General features: G+C 41.8%; 1 pseudogene; it reads right to left on the bottom strand.

Moving 5' to 3' along the window:
- Window positions 1-2,531: 2,531 nt before the first annotated feature.
- Window positions 2,532-5,676, bottom strand: LOC149186583 (pentatricopeptide repeat-containing protein At1g11290, chloroplastic pseudogene; annotated as a pseudogene).
- Window positions 5,677-6,292: the final 616 nt, after the last annotated feature.

Raw genomic sequence — 6,292 nt, 5'->3', positions numbered from 1 at the left:
GTGGATCATTTCGATCACAACATGTTCCCACAGACCAGCAAGTGGCTGATATACTCACAAAGACCCTAAGGAGCGCAAAGTTCGTCGATTTCAGAGAACATATGGGTATAGTGGAAAATACCTTCCTCACTAAGAAGTGTTAGTTTTTGGATATGGTAGCAGTAGATAGGTATTCAAGTCTCAGATTATATCTAAGAGGCTAAGAAACACAAAATCTCCAAAATATAGAAAATGTTTCGCGAGAAAAGACTTGGAGATGACTTAATTAAATTAATTAACCAATAATTAAAACATTTCTTAAGTCTAACTTGGGAAAATTGGTTAATTAAAGAAGTTTAATTTTGCTCTAGAGGCTTCTGTTGATGAAGTGAATTTGATTTTAGCCATCGGTTGAGATGTTATCGTGGTTGTTGAGACTCCAATGAGAGATTATAAGAGCAGATCGAAGGCCCTGGAGAAGATACAATTAATGAGTTGAGCAATTCGACTACCCAGGCACAGGTATTCAACAAGAGCACAGTTGAAGCTACGAGAAGCATTGGAGTAAGGATTTCAATAGAGATTTAGGAGCAGGAGTCCAAAGGAATTTTTCTCAGCATTTTCCATTGTTCAAGAGACAAGAAAGAGGAGGTTGCGTTCATCTGCAGAAAGGGCTGCTACAACTTGTGCAAGTGAGCCAATTTAGCTAGTGTGAGTTGCTGGAAGAGCCACATTTCAATGGCTAGCTACTAGATCAGTGTCCCGAAGGCAGAGCAAGTGGCTTTTAGATGCAGAGGGAGGCTAGACGACTTGCTTGGAGGTGATTCCAAGGCTGTACGATTTCTCCACAGTGAGATCTTTGCATTTCAGCGAGGAACGTGAATTCTAGACAGGGGTGTGAGTGGCTAGGAGAGGCCAGACTAGTGGCAGAGGGAGACAAGGGTGTCTTCCAGATTATTTTGCTTGTAGAAGATTGTTAGAGCTTTGCCAGATTGACATGCTGATCATTGTATTTTTGAATTTGCTGAAAAATAATAATAAAATCCTTATCTGCTGCATTAGTTTTCCGTTCAGGGTTTTTCCAGGGACAATTGTCCAAAAACAACAGTGTTATATTTTTGTGAGTATACATGCATCTATTTCTTGGTTCCATATTTTATATTTTGCAGCATTTTTATTGTAAAGAATGCAATAGTGAATTTATTGTTATTTGCCAAATCATAATTCAACAACAAATAAACTCCTAACATTTAAAAGATAAATATTCAATTATTACATTCAAGAAATTTTGACATGCCATTCTGCTGGTGGTTGTTGGTAACACTTTTATTATGATATTAAGCTTTTTGGTATAGTCAGGTCAGTCTGTAATTTTATTTTAATAATGATTTTCGTTTACCCAAACAAAATATATCATGCTTTTGTGGTAGTGACCTACCTGCAATTCCTTTTTAAAGAAACAAAAACATGTTCTATACCTTTAATTTAACTGAATATAAGAAGCATATTAGAAAAGCAAAGAGAGGATTATATATTTTTTTTTTTCTAAGTAAAGTCTAAGTCTATATTAAGGTAAGAGAATATTTACAAAGATTACATCATCCGAGGGGGGCGTGGCCAGCCCTCTGACAAAAACAACTGAAACAGACTATCTTTCCAGTGAGACCCAGTTACAAAACTTTGTCCATGTGAGTTCTTCGGACAGCGGACAGACAAAACACAGACTTTGTAAAGCCTACAAACGCTAACCTTTGACACAGTACTGACTAGAGACAAACCGCTAAGCGGAGGCAGAGTAGTAGAACTGAGAACGACCAGACTGAGAACCAGCAAATACATAGAAAACTTTAAACAAAAACCTGGAGAAGCTGAACCAAGTAGACTCAGGAAGGGTGGCTGGGCGACCCCGGTGGATTCTTCAGCTCCGGACTAGGCGAATCGAGCCAGATAACCAGCTCCTCGTCACATCGAAGCTGCCCATCCGAACCTGGCTGAACCGAATCTTGGCCCTCTCGTCTATCCTGAGTAGCATTACCCGGAGGCGGAATTTCCTGCACCGACATGGCCTGAGTCGAATGCGTCTGGACCGGAGCCTGCGGAGGCTGTTCATCCGGCTCGACGGCGGCCAGGGGCCGTGGGACTCGATACACCCTCCCGAGCATGTCCCCCAGTAAAATTTCACTGCTCTGAAGGTTCGCGGAGGCCGGAGAAGATGAAGAGAGATCTGCAGGAGCCGCCTCTGAGAGATAAACCGAAAAGTTAAGAATGACATCTGAGCGCAAGAGTCTTCCAGGAATTCGAAGGCGAATTGTCTGGTAAGAGTCCGGCAGAAGCAGAAATTCCTCCTCGGAGCTGGAGGACGAAGGGTCCATGGCAGCCATGGGAGCAACAGGTTGCTGCTCCTCCTCCTCATACACAATGCGGATACCAGATCTACCGCCTCGACGAGGCACTCCTCTGCTGCGTGCCATACTTCCTAAGGCGAGGGCAATGAAACTCTGCTCCACCACCCTGAGACGACCCTTCGGAGAAGTGTCTTGCCAAAAACAAACTTCAAATTGCTTGCTCTGGTCCTGGCGTGACTGGTACTGCCCCCTATATAGCCAGGGCATAACCTCCATCGCCGGCAGAGGACAAGGATGCCTCATCCTTGCGCAATCCAATTTCTAAGCAGGCGCGTTCGACTTGAAGGCTCTGTCCTTCCGGATCTGCAACTTATTAATGACTATTAACATGGTTAATGAATTGAACCCAATCTCCCTTGCCTTAAATCGTATGCCCATCAAATCAAGCTCGTCCCAGGTGTTGAGACAAGTGCCTGCATTGATGGCACGTTGTTTCACCCGCATCCGGGCAAGAGAGGATTATATATTAATTGGATTGTGTAAATCATTAAATGGAACTTTTTTTGAATCCCTGCCCATCTACAACATTTAGAATAACCAGCATCATTACGATGTGATATTTTGTCCATTCTAATAAGAATAGGTATTGATACGTCATGAATGCTTTTTGTCTTGCGAAAAAACTAAAGGTCCGCATAGCAGAATGGAAATAGAATACTTGATTACTTGCAACCCAACCAAAAAGAAGCTATCTAATCTAGTAGCAAACTTCCCCTTAGTTGCTGAAATCTGGGAATACAGAAAATCAGAGTTCCCATAGATTCAAAACTCCAATCAATTTTTTGATGATTTAGGTTGATTCCGATTTAGGGAAAACTTCCAAGGGCATCCTTCTACCATGCACAGCTCCTGGATTACAGTAGCACTCTGCTCATGTCTGAAATTTTTGCTCAGATTCATATCAAATTTTTCACGGGAAAGAGGATCCGTTTGTGACGAGTTTACAGCCTACTCCAACCAAGAAGACAGAATGGTTTTAATATGCAAGTCTACACATGTATGTTTTGTCATGTTTAGTTTAGTATCACCAATAATCACCACAGGAACACCGTCCATCATTGAAGTGATGATATCGGTTAGAATCCCTCACAATAATTTCTCTTACAGTAATCTTGGATATGAACTTGGCCACAGAGTGGCAATCACCACATATTCTAAGGTTTTTGATAACTCGAATGGTTGTTCCAGGGGATGTGTTGATCAGTCCAAAGGCAATTGCCAGTTTCTCACTGTGGTAGCAAAGGATTTGCTCCTTCTGTTCCTCTTCCACATCATTCAAGACAAAATTCGTGTTGGGCACATACCCCTCTGCCTTCATCTGTAGGGACAATCTCTCCAACTCCGCATAAATTTTCTGGATTTGTGGGTGTGATGCGTCTCCTGCAAGGAAGGTATGCACATGTTTATTGACGTCAATCCAACTACATCCAGGCAACTTTTTTATTCCTCTGTCTTCCATCATTTTCCTTACCCTTTCAATACCATCCCACCTGCCAGTTGCAGCATAGATGTTTGACAGTAAGACATAAGGTGCTGCCTTTTGGGGTTCCAACTCGAAAATCTGTTCCGCAGCCCACTCTCCGAGCTCTAAATTGTTATGGATTCTACAGGCACCAAGCAAACAACCCCACACAGAAGCATCAGGCTTTATTGGCATGTTGTTGATGAAGTCCCGGGCCTCATCCAAATGCCCAGCACGGCCAAGAAGGTCAACCATGCAGCCATAGTGCTCCATTACAGGAGTGATGTGATAATCTTCGGTTATAGAATGGAAGTATTTCTTGCCCTTTTCCACTAGTCCTGCGTGGCAGCATGCAGACAAAACACAGATTAAGGTTACATGGGTTGGATTCACACCAGACTGATGCATCTGTTGAAAGAGTTGGAGGGCCTCATTTGCAGATCCATGCATGGCATAACCTGCAATCAGTGCAGTCCATGAGAAAGCATTCCGCTGCGGCATTTTGTCGAACATATCCCGTGCCTTCTCTATACAACCACATTTTGCATACATATCTATAAGGGCACTCTCCACTACGACATCTGACTGCAATCCACATCTACTTATTTCCTCATGGATCTCCATGCCCTGTTCCAGAGCAGCCATGTTGGCGCAAGCAGGAATAATACTTGCATAGGTAAACAAGTTGGGCCGTACCTCTGCAGCCTCATCCTTCATTCTTCGAAACAGCCTCAGGGCCTCCTCAGGAGGGCCATGGGTTGCGTAACCTCCAATCATAGAATTCCAGGAAATCACATCCCGTCTAGGCATTTTGTCAAAAACTTGGCGTGCATCCTCTACACTGCCGCATTTCAAATACATATCGACGAGGGCACTACCCACATAGACATCAGACTGATACCCACTTCTATCGATCTCATGGTGGATCTCCTTGCCCTGTTCAAGGTTTCCCAAATTGGCGCACACCGGCAAAACACTTGCAAACGTAAAATGATCAGCCCGCATACCCGAAAGCTTCATCTCGTGAAAAAGCTTCAAGGCCTCTTCAACAGGCTCATTCTTAGCATAAGCTGTAATCATGGCGTTCCACAAGACGACATCTCTCTGCGGCATTTTGTCAAACACATCGCGTGCATCCTCTATACTTCCGAATTTCGCATACATATCAACAAGGGCACTCCCCACATAAACATTGGATCCAAACCCATTTCTGACGGCTTCATGATGGACATCTTTCAGACTATCCAAGTTCGGACATGCAGAGAGAACACTGGAAAAAGCGAACTCATTGATTTTAATGGAAGCCTTTTTCATCTGATAAAACAATGCCAAGGCTTCATGTGCAGGTCCGTACTTAGCATAAGCCGAAATCATCACAGCCCATGAAAAATCATCGCGTTCAGTTATTTGATCGAAAACTCTGCGAGCGTCCGCCACGCTCCCGCATTTGGCATACATGTTGAGGAGCGTGTTGTGCAGAATTCTGCTGGGCACAAGTCCATTCTCCTCCATGTGGGCATGAACAATTTTGCCTTCTGGTAACGATTTCTTTCTGATACATCCGCGCAATAAGAAGACATACCTGGAGCTGGGTACGCGCAGGTCCATGGCGTGCAAAATACCCAGCCCTTCATATCGTCCCTCCTTGCATAGCACTCCACCGGAGGAGAGGTTATCGATTTCCTTTGAAGGAATTCGAGCGAGCATTGGCCCAAGAATCAAATTCGTTTTCTTCCTGTGATTTCTTAACGGCTGTGCCATTATCCCAGTCATGTTACCTTACCTAGTCTCCTTCCATTGTCGCAATGCTGTGACTCAACGAATTTGAAAACAAATTTTCCATTGTGGCAATGCTGTGACTCAACGAATTTGAAAACAATTTTTTATTTTTATTTTTTTATTTCCCAAAATTGCAATTATTATACTAAATATTGGAAATTATTATACTAAATATGGAGTTGTCTTTAGTGTGATTTTTTAGACTTTCGGAATACGTGGAAAAATTTGAAGTGAAATCTTGATTTGTGTTATTTAAACTAGTTCTTAATTGTATATATGGATTCAACACTCTTGAAAACCCCTAGGGAACTTCCATTGCATATGATTACCCATCAAACTTGTGATTCCAATAAATCCCTGTTGGATTTTAGAGAAATTAGATCGAAAAACTTACAGTAAATGCTTTCAAAAAGTCACACTAAAGACAACTCCCTAAATATTTTCCAGACATAATCACATTTTCATGTCATCGACCACTTACTAAATTTTGAAGTATTATTAAATTATGAGGTTTTATTTAAGTAATTAAGGTTTTTGAATTTATTTATGTAATTAAAATCAACAATATTCCCCGTCTGTAAGTGATTTTAATAAAATATGACTAATTAATTTTTTCCAAGTTAAATTGAAAAATTATAAATATTTTTTTTAGTAAATAATGAAACTT

This window comes from Pinus tabuliformis, chromosome 3_1, assembly GCF_031772625.1.
Source record: "Pinus tabuliformis cultivar Carrire ecotype Pingquan chromosome 3_1, CPIR1, whole genome shotgun sequence".
Lineage (NCBI taxonomy): Eukaryota > Viridiplantae > Streptophyta > Pinopsida > Pinales > Pinaceae > Pinus > Pinus tabuliformis.
Note: the sequence above shows the minus strand (reverse complement) of the source record. Positions and strands in the feature narration are given on the sequence as shown.